Raw genomic sequence first — 17,520 nt, forward strand, 5'->3', positions numbered from 1 at the left:
ACATCTATGAAGAACATACAGGATGAGGTCAAGCTGGAAGGCCAAAAGCCCATTAAAAGGATGGTGCATGTGATAGATGTTGGAACTAGGGAAGTGACAGTAAGAAGAAACAAGGAAACAGTCACTGTCTAGGAGGGTTGGTGGACAGAAAGCAGTAAAACATGCCATGTCGGTCTCTGGTTTGAGCAGCTAGGTAGGTGTACGCTGGAAGTAGGCTGAGCCAAAAGCACATTGAACTCAAGGTGTCAGTGGGTCAGTGCAGTGAGGATGCATATTTAGCAAGTGAGCATAGGTCACTTCCCAAAATACAGATTTAGGAGGCTTGAGGTGGCATCTCCTGAAGCTACAGGGGGAAGGTCACATTGCCTGGGGAGAGAAGATAAAGTAGGAAGGGAAGCTAGAAAGGCCTCCACAATGCAGGAATGAGGGAAGCAGTCTGCAAAGGAGACCGATCGGGGTCAATCAGAGAAGTAGAAGAGAAGATGAGAAAAAGACAGTGCATCTGTATCCAAAGGGTGAAAAAATTCCTCAAAGTGAATAATGGTCTCTGTTAAAAAAAAAAAAAATCAAGAGAAGAAGAAAAGAGGAGGAGAAGGAAGGTGACGAGGAGGAGGACCAGAGGAGGAAGAAGAGGAGGAGGAGACGCATCCATGCATCAATGGCAGAGCATGATCTTTAAGTGTCCCAGAACTCTGCTGCTGGTTTTCCCTGCCTTTTCTCTGGGGAAGGTGGGATGTGGTCAGATGCGGCCCATGTATGAGGTCCTGCAGGAGGGAGCAGCAGAAGCTGCTTCTAGCGACCCTTCTCCCCCACCTCCCTGACCTTGAGCAGGGGAGCTTTCTTGGCCAGCTCTGTAGAGAAAGTGCATTCTCAAATGGAGGGCTCCGACAACTAAGTATTAGGAACTTCTCAACCTACCTCCTGAATGGCCCTCTTGCTCCATCTGACTTCATGAGATGAAAGCCTGGGGCCCTCCCAGAGGCAGCTGAGGAGAAGCCCGAGCAATTGCCTTCACTTTGATTTTGCTCACCCGTGGGCTGTGAGCTACAGACAGAAGCTTCCTGCAGCCCCCAGCCCAGCCTCTTAGCCTGCTCACTCTGCAGTCTGAAGGTGGACAAGTCTCCTTAGAGACCCTCACCCACAGCCTATAAACACAGTGAAGACACCATCCCAATCAACTCCTTGGGGAACAGGGGGGAAACATAATTTTACCGAGAGCCAGCTCCGTGCCAGGCACCAGGTTAGAGCCACGTGCCTGGTAGCTCATCACCTAGCTGCTGAGGTCTGAGCTTTCAGGCCCGTTGAAGAAACTCAGCTGAGCATCCTCCCAGTTCAGGACCACCTCACTCTTAGTAAGTGGCAGAGACAGGGCTTGATACCAGGTCTGCATGTCCCAAAGTCCAGGATTTTCCCCTCTAAAAATAGTTCCTCTTCTATTTTTATTGTAATGGTTCCTTATTCTTCAGATTCCAATATGCCGATGAGCCTGAGATAAAGGCACGCGTCCCCGGAATGCTGTGTACAAACTGGGGTTTCGTGGCTCAGATCATGTTTCAAGTATCTTAAGTTTCTTGACAAATCCTCTTTCTACCTAAAACAACCCTTTCACAGAGCAAAGAGCCATTCCCTAATTGATCTCCAGTTTCGTGGGTCACGCTTCCTTACAGTGTTGCTCACTTCTGCCGCTAAAGAAACTACACAGCCTGGAAAAGCACCGAATGCAAAGCCTCGCTTTGTTTTCAGCGAGAGGGAAGAGGAGAGCGGGGGGAACTGTCACAGCAGCCCCGCTGCAGGGAGACCCCCGGGCTCTCCTCTGGTGTCTGCAGGCAGCTCCTCCTTCCCGAGGAGCCAGTGAGACCCCAGGCCCTCCTCCTGAGCCCCCGCTCTCAGGCCTTTGCAGACTTTGGTTTCTACGTATTCATGGGAGTGCCGGGGGAAGGTGTGCAGAGCCTGGCTCGCCACACATCTGCCCCTTCTTTCTGGTCAGGTGAGCCTTGGGCAGAGAAAGGCTCCGGGGAACTGAGATGCATCCCTTGGATGTGTCCGAGGATCTGAATCCTGTCCCATGCTGAACTTCTTAAGTCTGTAGGTGGCTTTCTCCTTCCCTCACTCCACCCCTCTTCCAGCAATTGAAGAGGTGAATTTGATGGCAAGCACAGACAGCGGCTCCCATGCCCTCCCTCTGTCTGCGTCTGTCCTGAATTTATGAGGAAGCTTGCATCAGTCCCTGAATACCCGAATGGGCTGAGCCCGGGCTTACCTAGACAGATGCTGTCCTCTTCACTTGGACTTCAACTCTACAGCAGGCTCATTTTTTATGCTGGTCATCTGTGTCATCTACTAGATGTTTCCTGGTCTCCTTCTGAGCACAGTTTTGTACTTCCCAGCCCCTTTCAAGTTGAGCATGGACGTTTTTACTGCTTTGGTCAATAAAATGTAAGCAGAGGTGATGTATGTCATTTTCTAGGTGGAAACTTTAGGAGCAAGCTTTAGAAGCATTGAGATAAAGCTGCTGTCAGCCTGGGTCCCTAAAAGATATGGAACAGAGCTGCTTGCCAAATTTGCTAGTGGTCACAAAGCAAAAAAAAAAAAAAAAAAAAAAAAGCCCAGGATGCCAAGGGAGTCCCCTGGAAAACTCCTCAAGGAAAGGGAGGCTAGTCAGGGAAGACTTCTTGGAAGAGGTGCTGGTGCTGGGTAGGAGTGGAGGCTGCATGAAGCTTGCTAGCTGGGTGACATTGAGCAAATGACTTACCCTGGCCTTACAAGGCAAAGAGACTGGCGGTGTGGAGTGGGGAAGAAGGCACTATAGGAAGAGGAAATAGCCTATGCAGAGGCCCACAGGATCCCCAGTAGGGAGGGAGGAGGGGGAGGGAGGCGGGCGGGGAAGGGAGGGAGGGGAAGGAGCCATCAGCAGGGGCCACACACCCTCAAAGGCCTGGCTTACCTAAGAGCTCCTCCTTTCCTGGTAAATTTTCATAGCACCCCAACTCCAATCAGTGAAAAGGAAAGAGAGGGAAAAAGTATGGTGGAAGAGAATGAGAAAAAGAGAAAATTGAAGGAAAAGAGGACTAGAAAAGAAGAGGAAGCCCAAAAAGTTCAGACTAGAGGAGACAATAAGAAACAAGATGTGGTGGGGGGTTGGGGGGCGTGGGGAATAGCGGCCCCAAGGATGTCAAGTCTTCATCCCTGGAACTTGTGAATGTGACCTCATTTGGAGAAAAGGTCTTTGCAGATGTGTTTAACTTCATGATTTTGAGTTGAGATTACCCTGTATTATCTGATGGGCCCTAAATGGCATCACAGGTGTCCTGACAGGAGAGAGGCAAGAGGAAACCCTCACAGAGGAGAAAGCCACATGGCCACCGTGGCAGAGAGTGCACTAATGTGACCATGAGCCAAGGGGCACTTAGTGCCCACAGAAGCTGGGAGAGGCTGGGAATGGATTCTTGCCTAGAGTTCCTGGAGGGAACACAGCCCTGCCGGCTCTTTGATTTCCGACCTCCAGTCTCTAGAACTGAGGGCGAATGCATTCCCAGTGTTCGCAGCCACCCAGGTTGTAGTGATTTGTCCAGCAGCCACGGGAATCTAGTACATACGATGGCAGACAATGGCTCCCTTAGTCGGCTGCCTCCTGTGTAGCCAGCAAGGATTTCTTGCACTTTCCTACCTCAGGTCTTTGCTTTTTCCTTCCCTTCCATCTAGCCACACCCCACTCCAGTGCTCTCTTCCACCTTTTCGCCCTCCTCAGCCACTCATTCCACCCACCTCCCTTCTCCTCCCCCAGCCTCTGGTGCCCGACAGAACCGCTGTGTTGTTGGCCACGTTTCTCCACTCAGAGGGATTCCAGGCTCTCGGAGACAAAGAACCTATAACCACCCCCAAGTACTTTGTTCAGCGCCAGTCTCAGTACACAGATTCGAGGGCACAAGAGGTAATTAATAAATATTTGCCAGTTGACGGGTAATATGGACTTGGTTATTTTTGCTACAACCATTTATGAAGTGCCTGTTGAGTTCCGGGCACTAAGGAATGAGAATTATGGTAACGACCATTGCAGTGAATGAACTGTTACCACGTGCCAGCCACTGTGAATGTTGTACGTTGTTTAATCTCACCGCCAGGTTATGATTCTCTCCCTATTACAGTAGAGACAGCCAGGCCAGGGTAAGTAATTTGTTCAATGTCACCCAGCTAGCAAGCCTCAGAGCCAGAGTTCAAGTACAGACGTGACAGGTTCTCAAAACTATGCTCTAAGTAGAGGCTTCTGGGTGGGGGGAGGGGACCCAAACTGTTTTAGATGGCCATGTCCTCGGCTGCCGTCTTAAGGTGCTTCAATTTCTCACACATTTGGAGTGTTACTTAAAGAGTGAATCCTGGTTTACCAGCCAGACATCCGAGTGTCTCTTCCAGGACCTGACATCGGCCACTAGGTGGCACTAAAAAAGTGTGTCTTGAGACACGACAGCCAGCCAAGCCAAGGGCGTTTCTGGCTTTGAAGGGGTTCCTAGAGGTGAGCTGCCCAGAAGGAAGTAAGCCAACGGTCAGAGAAATGGATTGGAAAACATATTTCCTGAGGTGTTGAATGCTGATAGAAAAAGATAGCAGCAAATCCGCACACTCATATTTCCATGAAAACCATAATCCCGAGAAATGCAAACTATTTAAAAACATCTGTTTACCAGAGGCACACAGAAAGCCCCACGGGTGCCCCAAAGAAAGGAGAATTATAGGCACAAATCCCTGACAGCAAGGATGTCCAAACACCTTAAAAATCCCTGTTGAAATGGCAGCTCTTAAATGATTCAACTGCCTCTTAGCCAAAACACATAGCAACAGCCATAAATACACTGTAATTAACATCACACTCAGAGCAAAGGGAACTTTGAAAATATTTCATTTAGTATCTCCAAGGAGTCGTAGATAGTCTTCCCCATGAGTGAGGGCATTGTCAAATTATTTATCTAGAGCCAGCTGTGCATTGTCTGAGTGAGAAGACAGCTAGAGATTGCTGTGTGTTTGGTAGGAAGAATGACAGCCCCCTGGGCCACACCGCATCCCTGACCTCAGGGTCCTGCTCGGATGGGCCAGTGGCCGTGTCCAGCAGCCCAGCTCCCCGAGTGTGGTTCACAGAGCGCTTCCCAGCTGTGAATTGTTTGCTACCGGTACCCAAGGAGACGAGCCCAGGATGTGTGAGCGAGCCTTGGAAATGGGGCTAGCCATCACACCTTGCCGTGACTTCGGGGCTGTGATGCGTTCAACAGGGTGCGACCGGCTCAAGTACCGCAAACCTGCTGGTGAGTCATTTGTGGCAAGAGGTTGGAACGAGTCCCGTGCAGTATATCCACGTGCTGATCTGAAGCAGAGCAGTAATGAATTTGAGAAGCCCTGTCCCAAGGCAGATTTCTCCAGCTCGGCCCGCCCCGGGCCCCAGCCGTGAGAGGCTAAGGTTGCTCGCTGCGTCAAGCACATGGCCTTTGAGGTCAGGGAGAACTAGACCCACCTGCCTCTGGGAGTCACCAGCTGTGTGGCATGAGGCCCATTACCTAACCTTTCGGATCTTTTGTTTCCTGAAATGGAGCTAAGAATATATACCTTACAGAGTGTTGTGAGAACATGAAACAAGAGAGATGTGGTGAGATTGTGAATGCTCATCTGGTTTTCGTACCCCTTTCTCAATCTCTCTCTCTAAACAATGCTCTTTATCTGTTGGGAGAGTTTTTGAAAGCAAACCCCTCTTGGTCCTCAAGAAAACAATATTATCACTACCATCTTGGAGGTTCATTAGAACCAAAGCTCTGGATTTAATCAGTCATCAAATTGTCTTATGAAGAGAGAATTATAGATTAGCAGACATAAGAGAGAAAACAGAAGGCCTAAGGAGTGAGGAATAGAGTTGAAAGGAGAAGGAAGAATTCTCTTGGACCAGAGGACAAAGAAAGTCTTCAGACCTGACACAGAGGAAGTGAAGGATGAAGAAGGCTGGGGGAGAAACAGCTCAATGCTGATTTTGGAGGAAGGTTCCAGAAGAGAGGGCTCATCATCCTGGAAGAGTGGAAAGGGGACACTGGGCCTAGAGCTCCCCATGGCAGTCTGGTGTGATGCTCAGAGCCATGGGTGAGCCCAGCGGCCCTCACTTGTCTCAGGCCGTGCCGATACCCCTGTTCCCAGTGAGGCCTTGACTTCATCCACGTCCGGCACCTCATCCTGTGACCACCTGGGCAGATGAGGCCCTTGCAGCACACGTGACCTTGCTGTTTCCATGGGATCCTGTCGTCCAGTAAATAATAATCTGAGCACCTGCTAAGTGCCAGGCACGGTCTGACACTCAGTGGTCAGCACAACACAGTTCCTTCTGTCCTAGAGCCCGTTTCCCACACACAGTCAGAGGAAGACTAAGAAATATCAAATAATGACAGTCCCCCGTCATGGAACAAGGGCATATTGCCGCTTGCTTCAACGTAGACAGTATGCCCCATTTAACTTCACACTCTGGCACAGGGCTTTCCTGCTTAGGCCCATGGAGAGAATTCGGAAGAGTTCATGAACTTGGACTAGGGGGAAAAAATTACATCTTTTTTTCACTACATCTAACTAGAATTTAGCATTTCCTTTAAACATGAATGCAGACAATCATAGAAGTTCTTGTGACTCTGTAAACAGTAGAAATTACAGACATTTGTATTTTATATTACAGCTGTGGCAGATGTTTTGCAATACCATTTTTGGGCATCACGCCTCCCAAAATCACGGCACTTCTAAGACCTGCCACCAGACTTTAATATTTAACACATTAATAAAGAAGCACATGTATCATTATATTACATGTATCTGGTTTTCAGAGTTTTGATGACTGTATTCAATCTAACTGGTTTCCTCCATTTGTAAACATTATCTGTAAACATTACTCTGGGAAGGGATCTCTGACCCACCAAAGAGGTCCAATGCACAGAAAAGATGAAGAACCTCTGCTCTAGGGCCTGCTCTTCCTTAACATTCAAAGAGCCCTTATCAGGAATCCACCCTCCGGGTACTGTCAGCACAGGAACAACCCCAATTAGGCATGGAGACTATAGTTCTGAGGCAGGCCTCCCAATCTGGCCATTTCGATCAGTGCTAGAGCGTTTATAAGTTAGCATTGGGGATATTAAAAGCCATTTTTTATTGGTCCAATAGTTGTATTCAATATATGTAGAAAGAATGTAAATATTGCCAGGCATGCATGGCCCTGTATGAAGAGGAAGAGGAATTTAGTGAACTCAGAGGCTGAAACCCTCTGGAGTGGGGTACAAGGCCTGGGGCTCCCATTTGATCCTGTGGTGTGAGGCACTTCAATTCCAAGAGGATAGTTAAGCTCTCTGCCTCTCTTGTCTGGAATAGTATCTCATTGACCTCGAGCTGAAGCTTTGTGCAGGGTGTTACGGAAATGCCTCGGGAACCGAGGGCTGAGTTTTCCACAAGTCTACACAACAGCATTGTATGACTGCACTTGCTAGCTACAGTATTTTTATGAGTGGCAGAATGCCTCCTGAGATCTGCTCCCCCTGTGCCATACTACCCGGAAGCAAGGGGATGGGAAGGAGACTGGAGAGAAATGGAGACCACCCATATAAGAACACACAAGAGACTGTTTATTCAGAGCTTGCTACATCCAGGGGGTCAGCCACCACCACTCGCATTAGGCAGAGACTCAAAGACAGGTGGAGGAGTGGGAAAGTGCCATGTGGGAAAAGGGAAGGCTTTGGGTATGCTCTGATTGCCGGTTATTGGTGTGAGGAAGCTGGAGGAAGGCTGACTAGAAGCAGAGGATCTCACAGGATTGGTTGGAAGAGCTTATTTTGTATTCTTTGAGGTGAGAGTGAGAACAAAAAAGAGGGGAGGGGAGTTATGCCTGGGTGGTTCAGTCAGCTGAGCGTCTGCCTTCAGCTCAGGTCATGATCTCGGGGTCGGACTGAGTCCCGTGTCGGGCTCCCTGCTCCTCGGGGAGTCTGCTTCTCCCTCTCCCTCTGCCCCTTCTCCCTGCTTGTGATTTCTCTCTCTCTCTCTCTCAACTGAATGGATGAAATCTTGAAAGAAAGAGAGAGAGAGAAAAAGAAGTTTGTAGTCATTGACCAAGTCCTGACCATTCTGGACTAGTTGCTGCGGAGGCTATGGGTGAGCATTGTTATCGTCATGTATGGCCTGGCCATTCTGTGTTGCATATTTCATGTGTCAGGGCCTAGAGAGCCCACCTGTGTCTAGCAGTGAGATGTGAGGGATGTCTGCCAAAACCAACCTCATGGCTATGAGAGACCCACTCGGCTTCGGTCTGTTGACAGCAGATACATAGGCACAAGGGCATCACCAGCCCAATAGTAAACACATCTTATTCCCCTAAGCTGATGTAATGTGGTTCATGATATCTAATCCATCAGTAAGGCTCTGGACACAGTCCCTGGCACTAGCACTCAAGAAAATAGTTTTTTTTTTTTTTCTCTTTTTAAAGAAAAGATAGCATTTTGCTATGGAGTTAAGATCTATGCCAGTGCTTTTCAACCAGGAGCCCCCCAGGGACCATTTGACAGTGAGTGGAGACATTTTTGATTGTCACCACAGGGCTAAAAGATGCTATTAGCATCTAGGGGCTAGAGGCTAGGGTTGCTGCCAAGCGTCCTGCAAGACACAGGACAGCTCCATAGCGAAAATTATCTAGTCCAAGAGTCAATTATGCTAAGGCTGCCTATCCATGGAGAAAGAGGGAGGAGGTGTGGGTAACAGAAGGGGGTTCTCCTGGCAGGAAGCATAGTGATCAGGAGAGGGGACTCTGCATCGAGGGTATGGCTTGGACCCTGCTCCTGCCACTTCCTGGTGACTCCACACAAGTTCCCTAACTCCTCTAGGGTGGTTCCTCCCCGATAGGATGTATTGTGAGCTAAGCAAGCCAATCTCATCTCGCACATTGCTTAGGCTCCTTCAGGGAAGATACCAGTAGGGGATAGCTGGCCAGTGCTTTCTCTACAAGCTAGCCAACAGTGTAAGAAGGAGGGAGATTTCAAAATTCTGCCACGCCTATAGACGTTTATTAGCAAGCAAACCCAAAAGTCCTCATAGTGCTTGTCCCTAAGGCCCATGACATCCCAGCTTGCAGTCCCTTAATGCTCCAACCCAAACTTTGCTTAGAAGATGCCTGCAAGGCAGATACACAATGACTGTGGAGGTAGGATTCCATGCATGTTCTAACTGGCCTCGGGCACCAGAGTTCCTCCTGGCTCATGGCTGCACACCAGACAGATCGGACATGTAGCTCTTCCGAGTTATTTCTAACAATTCAGGCTGGAGGTCTCTCTGCGTCTTTATACCCAACTCATGCTAGCATAGAGAACATTTCTAAAATACTTTATCTAGCCCGAATATCTTGAAGATCTGCCTTCATTAGCTTAACTGCAATCTCTCTCTCTCTCTCTCTCACATACACACACACACACACACACATACATACGTTGTCTACTTTAAAGTAAATCACTGACAAGGTAAGAGAGCTCAGAGACATAACATATACAAAGCATTTAGTGCTCTTCCTGGAATATTAGTAAATATACAACGTATGTTTGCTATTAACGCGATCATTTTTTTGAAGTTTTATTTATTTGTCACAGAGAGAGAGGGAGAGAGAGCACAAGCAGGGGGAGCGGCAGGGAGAGGGAGAAGCAAGCTGCCCGCTGAGCAAGGAGCCCGATGCGGGACTCGATCCCAGGACCCTGGGATCATGACCTGAGCCGAAGGCAGACGCTTAACCGACTGAGCCCCCCCAGGCACCCCTAATGTGATCCTTTTCGAAAGCTTCCCTCCAGCTCCTTGTGGAAAGGGAGGAGAGTTGTAATATCTGAGAGCAGCAGAGGAAAGGAAGCCTCTGGAATGTGCTGAGCAGCTCCCGCGGAGCTACCCGCGTCGCACGCTTGTGGCATTTCACTGGCACAAGCACCTGGCCAGGTGGCTTATCACCAATCCCCATCTGAGGCAGCCGAAGCTCAGATGGCACGGGCACGTCGCCCACAGCCCGTAGATGCCAGAGCTGAGCCGGAAGCTGTCTCTTGGGCGGGAACGCCTGTAGCAGCCTCTGCTGCCTCCCCAGAACTCCCAGTGCTGTCAACTCTCAGTGCCAGGGAGCTATTCAAACTCCCAAGTATCAAGAAGATAAAGCCCAAGGAGTAGGAGGCGAGTGGGAATTACACCGAATCGCTGCTGGAGGCCGCCCGCCGAGCTCGCCACGGGGGACAGGGAACACGGTCTGATAAAGGGAGAGCTCGCAGGCTATTAGCTTCCCGGGGGTTGTCATGGGGTGGGTTCGCCCAGAAGCAGAACTGGAACGAAAGATTTCGAGCAAGTGACAAAACAGAGAGGAGGGGCAGTCAGCAGCTAGGGAAGGGGGGTCGGCCAGGATCCAAAGGGGTTTATCCTTCGACAGCCAGTAAAGTCCAGGTCCTTCCTCTGGCCCGGCTGGCCGCCTGGCTGAGCCTGCCTCGCCATGTAACTCTGCTCCAGCCACACTGGCCTCCCCACCGTCCTTCAGATTCACGAAGCACACTCTAGCCTCAGCCTGTGCAACTTGATAGCCCTGCTCGGGACCCTCTTCCTGGAGAGCTCTCGCTTCCTCCAGGGCTTGCCCCAGAGGACATCTTTTCCAGGAAACCCCATCACCCTTCTGAAAAACGCCCCCACCCCTCTTCCCTTTCCCCTGCATGCCTTTTCCCCTCACCACCTGACTCTGCATCGTATGTATATTTTTGTTAGCTTATTTATTGTCAGTCTCATGACAGAGAAATGTAAGCTCTATGAGGGTAGGGGCTTTTGCCTGTTTTGATCACTGCTTCTTCGGTGTCTAGAACAGTTCCTGGTACAGAGTAGAGGACAAGAAACACTTGCTGAATGAGTGAATGAACACATGAACACAGAAATCCAGAATATATTCCCTTAAGGCAGCATTCCTGGAAGTCAGACTTCCTTGGGGGAATTTATTACAAATGCAGATTTCGGAGTAGTGCCCGGACTGGGAAGGAGAGGAATTCTGAGGGTTCCCCTGGTAGTGTTACCCCCGACCCCCATACAGCTGTGCAGAGGCCTCCAGAAGAAGGTGCCAGGTCGGTGGAAGGAATAATTGCTTGAGAGGCTGGGCACTTGGCACCAGCATCCCAGCCCTCCCCTCCCCGCCAGGTTCCCAGACCCCAAGCCCAGCCAGGAAGCAGGAGAACTGTCAGGTTCAAGGGGTACCTATGAATTTAAAAAATGTAGCTATCAGGGGCACCTCTGATAGACAGAACATTAGAGGACCCCCACCACTTCTCATACACTGTTTAAGCCTTATTGATTCTGTGACCTCTGGTAAGGGAGGGTCCTCAGGACTGACTGAGATTGAAGCTGAGTCAAATTATTTTTTAATAAATAACTGAGAAATAGCAACTTGGTACTTTAGTTGCTTTTACAACTAGCTGTGGGTAAATTAATTACCAAGTTGAAGTAGGTTTTTTAACCTTCTTATGATATGTATCCTTTAATTTATCTCTAGTCGTGTTAATAATATCTAATATTTACTCAATATTAAATTCAAATTATACTCAAGAAAAATAATGCTTTTGAAACTAGTATTAATACACATATTTGAATTGAAAGATGAAGTAAGACTATTGATGTCACCAGAATCAGATTTATTTTGATATAGAGAAAAATTGCTGGAGATGTCTACTTTGTTTTGTTTTGTTTTTAACAAAACTACTTTTAATACTTTGGGAATGGAGATATCTTTTAAATGCTGATTCCTGGGCCCTGTCCCAGATCTGCTGAGTCAGAGCCTTGGGTGGTAGGGCCCTGGAATTTGCATTCTTACCAGGCTCCACACAAAATTCTAGCACCTTCTATGAAGTTTGAGAATCCTTATGACATCTGTACTCGGGTGAGTGGGACTATCAGAATAAGCAGAGGGGAGGGGTAAGAGCTAAGCCCACTCTACCCCCCTGCTCCAGAGCACTTGGCAAGGGATCCTCTGATTAAAAGCCCACCTCCCTTTCTCTTAGACATGGAAAAGGCTATTCTCTCCTGGCCCAAGAGACTCTGTCTCTAGAGGCCTGCTGAGGTGGCTGAAAAAACCAAGTGGGGGGAGGTAGGTTTGACTTCATAAAAAGAGAAGAGTGGACAGAAAACAGAAGGAAAATGGTAGAATTGCCAAATAATAAAAGTTAATGCTAGGAAGAAACCTTAAGGTTTCTTTAGGACATCGTTGAAACAGTAAAGAAAACCCAAACTTCTTGAAGAGCAGCAGCCTATGCACTAGATCGAGAGAAAATCTCCATGGCTTAAGCGAAAGAGTGGCCATGGTGGAGATGCCTCGGGTTCACCGTGGCTCAGCTCTGCATTTTCTCGGTCCCTCTGGGAGAGCCATCTCACTAATGTGCCTTGGGTTCCTCATCTGTAAACTATGCACAGTTATCTCTGCCCTTCCCCTTGACCTTTGGAAAAGTATACTGGTGGAGTCCTCTGGGAGAAAGTTCGCACCTTGGTCAATCTCACCGAAGGATGAGCAGAAATGCATGTCCCCGGATCCCAGGCTTATGATCTACTTGCTGTTGCTTGACCGCAGCCACCAAGACTTCGAACTTTTGTCTTCTTTCTACTTGGACCAGTCTTTCTCCTTACCTCCACGTTGGCTTATGGTTCTTTTTCCTGCCTGGAACATTCTTTCATCTCCACATGCTGTCTTTTCATCTTTCAGACCTCCTCAGACAGACCTGCCGAGGCCACCTTATCCCCCCACTCTCACCCCCAGGGACTCTCTGTTACATCATTCTCTTGTACCTTTGTCTTAGGATGTGGCACTCTCTGAAATCATCTAGTTGTTTCATTTATTCACAGGTTTATTGTCCATATCTTCACTGGCATGTGAGTTCCTCGAGGGCAGGAGCGTTTTCCCACAAGCACATTCCCTGAAAAGATGCCCATACATATCCAGAGAATGAATGAACGAATTACTCATCCTTCTCAGTTCACCTCCTCTCTGTTCCACTTTCAGTTCTCCCTTTTGTCTCTTGATCTTTTTATCTCTGCCCTTCCCCCAGCCCCCACCTCTTCCTCTTTGGACTGTCACAGTTTCCCCTAGATGGTGCTGGAGGGGAAGGTTTGGGGCCCTTTCATTCCTTCTAGGGTATTGGTCTGATACCTAGCCTCAGAGGGAATCATCGAAGACAGTCAACATTTCTCTAGCTAACGCTGCTAACAATATGGCTCTGAGGCACTATTTAGCCCACACTCTGTCCTCATTAAAGATGGCCTTCTGGCCATTCAGTCCAAGAAGGGAGGGAATGGGGAGGTGGAGGGAGAAAACTCCATCCTGCCACATTGTCTGATAGGCGTTGGAGGGGGGGATATGTGGGACCTCAAAATGAAAAGCCCTCCAAGAGTCGAAAAAAGGAGGAAAATAAGATTGCCTTCAGACAAGTAAGCAGGAAACCCACCAACATAGGATCAGGACCACAAGCTGGGGCCAATCCCTCTAAAGGAAGAATCTCTTTCTGACAGAGATGTTGGTCAATCCTAGAATTAGGTAAATGTTTATTTAGCCTCATTACTTGCCAAACACCTTGCTGAGAGATTTCCTGGCATTATCTCCTATAATCCTTCCAACAGCCTTTTCTTTGCTGCTATTGGCCTTATCATCAATGGGAACAGGAAGCATGTCTTTTGTTTCTCATAATTCTTTTCCATAATATCTTGTCCAAACATCACAGCACAGAACACAATACTGGGAGGAACAATCAGCATTGGTGGATTGATTCCTGTAGCCAGAGGGTTCCTCCCTTCTCAAATAATCTCCTCCCATGGCTTCTCTATCTACAATAGCTGCATTGCCCTTAACCGTAGATTCTTCTGTTCCCTCTGTGAGCAATACTTTTAATCTTTCTTTGACAAACATCATTTATTTTAAAGCAAGATAGCCTGATGGATGGGTGAAGGTGGTCAAAACCATGTTTGAATTCAGGTGCTGCTAGAAACAGCCATGTGACGACAGTGGGCAAGTTAACCCTTTGTGTCTGTTTCCCTAAAGGGAAATCGGTCTCAAAATAGCTAATCCTAGAATTACTCTAAGAGTCATTGTAAAGAGTTGAAGTGTAAAGTGTTAATTATTATAAAAAGTTAAAATGTAAGTAAAGGCAAAGCACAGTACTTGGAAAGAAAAGTCAAGCCAGAAAGAATATTTTGGGGAGAAGATAGTAAGTGCTGACCAAATGATAGCTGGTAGGATTTTGTTTGTTTGTTTTTTGGTTGCAAGCAAAAGAAGCTGCATTTGACTAAGTTAAGGAAAAAAAAAAGGAATTTAAGAAGATGCTGGGGTGCTCACTGGCTTAAAGGGAAATCAGAATGGTCAGCCTTGGGAAGGACCTCAGCTGCTGAAATTCATTTAAGAGCCAGATTCTGGGTATCGCGCTAAGATGATTTAGCTCCAACTGCCTTCCATTCTAATTCTGGTCTCAGTTCACTTCACATTTGAAATCCAGGATAGAAAATCTGGGTCAGGTCGCCTCTTTTTGGGTAGCAACGAGGGTAAGCACATGACTGAGAGTCACCAAGATCAGAGAGAACAGGGCAGGGGTTGAAACCCTTATCAGTCTCCTATTGCTCCTGTAATGAATTGCCATACACTTAGTGGCGTGAAATGACACACATTTATTATTTGACAGTCCTGCGGATCAGAAGTCCAAACTGTCTCCACGGGCGAACATCAGTATATCAGCCGTGCTGTGTCCCCACCACCTGCTGCGATAGCCTGACATACGTAAGGTAATCTTGGACTGACTATCCCATCACCTTTGCCACGACGTACCATAACCTGGTCAGTGGAGTGCTATCCCATCGTATCCATGGGTGCTGCCCACGCTCAACGGGACGGGATTATACACACCATCTGTATGTCTAAAATCTACCTTCTAGTAAATTCAGGATAGACAGGGAAACAGATTGTAGAACAGCATAGGAGATGTGGGCACAAAAGTGTGTATGAGACCTTACGGGCAATTATGAGTAAAGGTGTCTGGGGAAGGAAGGGAGAAATGGGGGTTCAGAAGGGAAATGAATTCTGAGCTGAGTTTTGATGGGTGAAATTTGGTCTCTAATGTGAGCTGCACATATATACCAAGGGGGAAGCAAATTCAGATTTCTCAGTAAAAGACTAATGCTTTAGTCTAGACCATGCCTGAATTCCAAAAATCCCAGAAATTAAATCTAGGCGGAATCAATCACTTAATAAGCCATTCAGGCCACCCTGGCTTGCTTTGGCAGTTTAAGGGAGCTTAGATAATGCATCTGGAGCCCATTTCTAAAGCTTGCTGCATCTTGAAATTCTTCTTATCTTAGGATTACTGGTGAATTTTCAGAATCTTTTTGCTAAAAAAAAGAAAAATCGCCACATAGAAGCAGGCACATGTGGAGTTGCTGGGAGGGAAAAACAGTCCCAGTATTGTCTAGATATTATAGTAGTTGAATTCGCCAATCAGCCAGTGGCCCTGGGCTTATTAGTTCCTTTTTAATCTTACATTGCAATATAGAATGGCAGGACGGCGTGAAATGTGAAAAAGAAAAGAAGGAGGGAGGGCGGGAAGATTATTAAAGCAAGCACAGACTGAAAGGGAGCGAGTAGGAAGTAGTGCATGAAGTTGCAGCTGGCTAGTGGTGATCAATCAAAACTCCACTGGCCAGTGGAGGGGACGCGGGGGTCCTTACCTGGACGTATCTTTGTCATCAGGTCTAGGGTTGGTCCAGCCTAGAGTTAACCAAGCCTGAAAACTTGGAGAATTCAGAGTTTGTTTGTTTGTAAATTTTTATCCAAGTAACTCATGAGCAGGTTTTTAACATCAGGTTTACAGAGGGATGTGTGATGAAAGGCAGTCCTCTCCGTGGATGCTCCCCCCGCACCCAATCCCTGTTTTCAGTTGTCGGAGTAGTTACTGCCTTGCCTACACCTACTGTGTTTATGTCCCTCTAGCTTTACGAAATAATTTGAGGGGAAATCTCTGGACTCTCTTTAGTAGATGAAGGTTTATCTCACCTGTAACATCATACCAACCCCTAACTTCCATGAAGTTTTACCACTATTTGCACTGCCTCTGTTGATTATTTTTATCACTTTATTTTTTTTTTATTTGAGAGAGAGAGAGGGTGTACACACAAGTGGGGGTGGGGGGAGGGATGAAGGGAGAGGGAGAAGCAACTCCCCACTGAGCAGGGAGCCCTACACAGAGCTCAATCCCAGGACCCTGAGACCATGACCTGAGCCAAAAGCAGAGGCTTAACTGACTGAGCCACCCAGGAGCCCCTTTTTATCACTTTAAATCAACCTTTATTTCTTATCGCATTGCCCATTAATAGTAGTACCTCTTAACTTTCTCCCTTGCGTTGGAAGGATTTTTTATAACAAGGATGTTGGCAGGTGAAGATAGTTACACAGGATGTTAATAGATGGGCCATAAAAGAGGTGTTTCATGTAGAAATATGTTTAAGAAATCGTGGGAAAATAAATAGAACACGTTTCTCTGTAATGGATCATCTCAGAAGCTTTGATGTGCAAATGTGTGGTGTGAAGCTTCAACAGTGCATGTAATGTGCAGCATTTCTCAAACTTTTGATCATAGGAACTTTTTTACTGTGGGACATCTATTAATATCTCAGGGAAATGTTTATGAAAAGGTGGAGGAGGCAACCTCCTGTTTGATGTAGTGGGAGGAGTACCAAAGTCTCCTTTTAGCAAAACAGGCATGACCTACTCACCCGCCAAGCACCTGCTACCTGCCAGTGTTCCGGTAAGCGCTAGCATATTGCACCCCATGAGCTCTGTCCTAATAGCATCTCCATTTTACATAGAGAGGGACTGAGGTGTAGCAATGCTGAGTAGTTTGTCTAACATCCGACAGCTAGTAAAGTGGTGGGATCAGGATTCAAACTGAGGCTCACAGTGCCCTAACTTCTCTAGCCTATCTCCCTCATGGCCGCCACACCACCTGAAATGCAAAAGTACTTTTAATAGAGCTTAGTCGCTTTACCTAGAGTTCCATAATCGTTATGCTGGCCCTTACCTCTGCAGAGCAGGTACCAATAGGATTTACTTTCATCATCTCATTTGAGTCTCACCCAACCCTGTCACATAGATGGAGCTGATGCATATACAGAAGTTGAGTGTGCTGGTCAACTCAACATAGCTAGCCAAGGACAAAAATAATCAGGAGTTTGCTTTATTGCTGGCTATATCCAAAAGAGTTGACTTTCCAGATTTAGCAGATAAAAACATAAGACTCCCAGTTACATTAGAATTTCAGATAAGAGGGGTCCCTGGGTGGCTCAGTCGGTTGAGCATCTGCCTTCAGCTCAGGTCATGATCCCGGGGTCCTGGGATTGAGTTCCGCATCGGGCTCCCTGCTCAGCGGGGAGTCTGCTTCTCCCTCTCCCTGCTCTGCCTGCTTGTGCTTTCTCTCTCTCTCTGACAAATAAATAAATAAGATCTTTAAA

At 47.5% G+C, this 17,520-nt stretch overlaps 1 protein-coding gene across 4 annotated transcripts in view; it reads left to right on the plus strand.

Annotated features, from left to right (window-relative positions):
- MGAT5 (alpha-1,6-mannosylglycoprotein 6-beta-N-acetylglucosaminyltransferase) overlaps positions 1–17,520 on the plus strand; it is a 557,249-nt gene that overhangs the window by 27,166 nt on the left and 512,563 nt on the right. For 3 of the 4 annotated variants that reach the window (XM_078070704.1, XM_078070706.1, XM_036106945.2), the window contains exon 2: positions 14,703–14,802. The exons of the other annotated variant lie outside the window; for it this stretch is intronic. The gene's annotated coding sequence lies outside the window, so the exon portion shown is untranslated. The remainder of the gene's footprint in view (positions 1–14,702; positions 14,803–17,520) is intronic. 4 annotated transcript variants of the gene reach the window in all.

Source organism: Halichoerus grypus, chromosome 4 (assembly GCF_964656455.1).
Source record: "Halichoerus grypus chromosome 4, mHalGry1.hap1.1, whole genome shotgun sequence".
Classification (NCBI taxonomy): Eukaryota; Metazoa; Chordata; class Mammalia; order Carnivora; family Phocidae; genus Halichoerus; species Halichoerus grypus.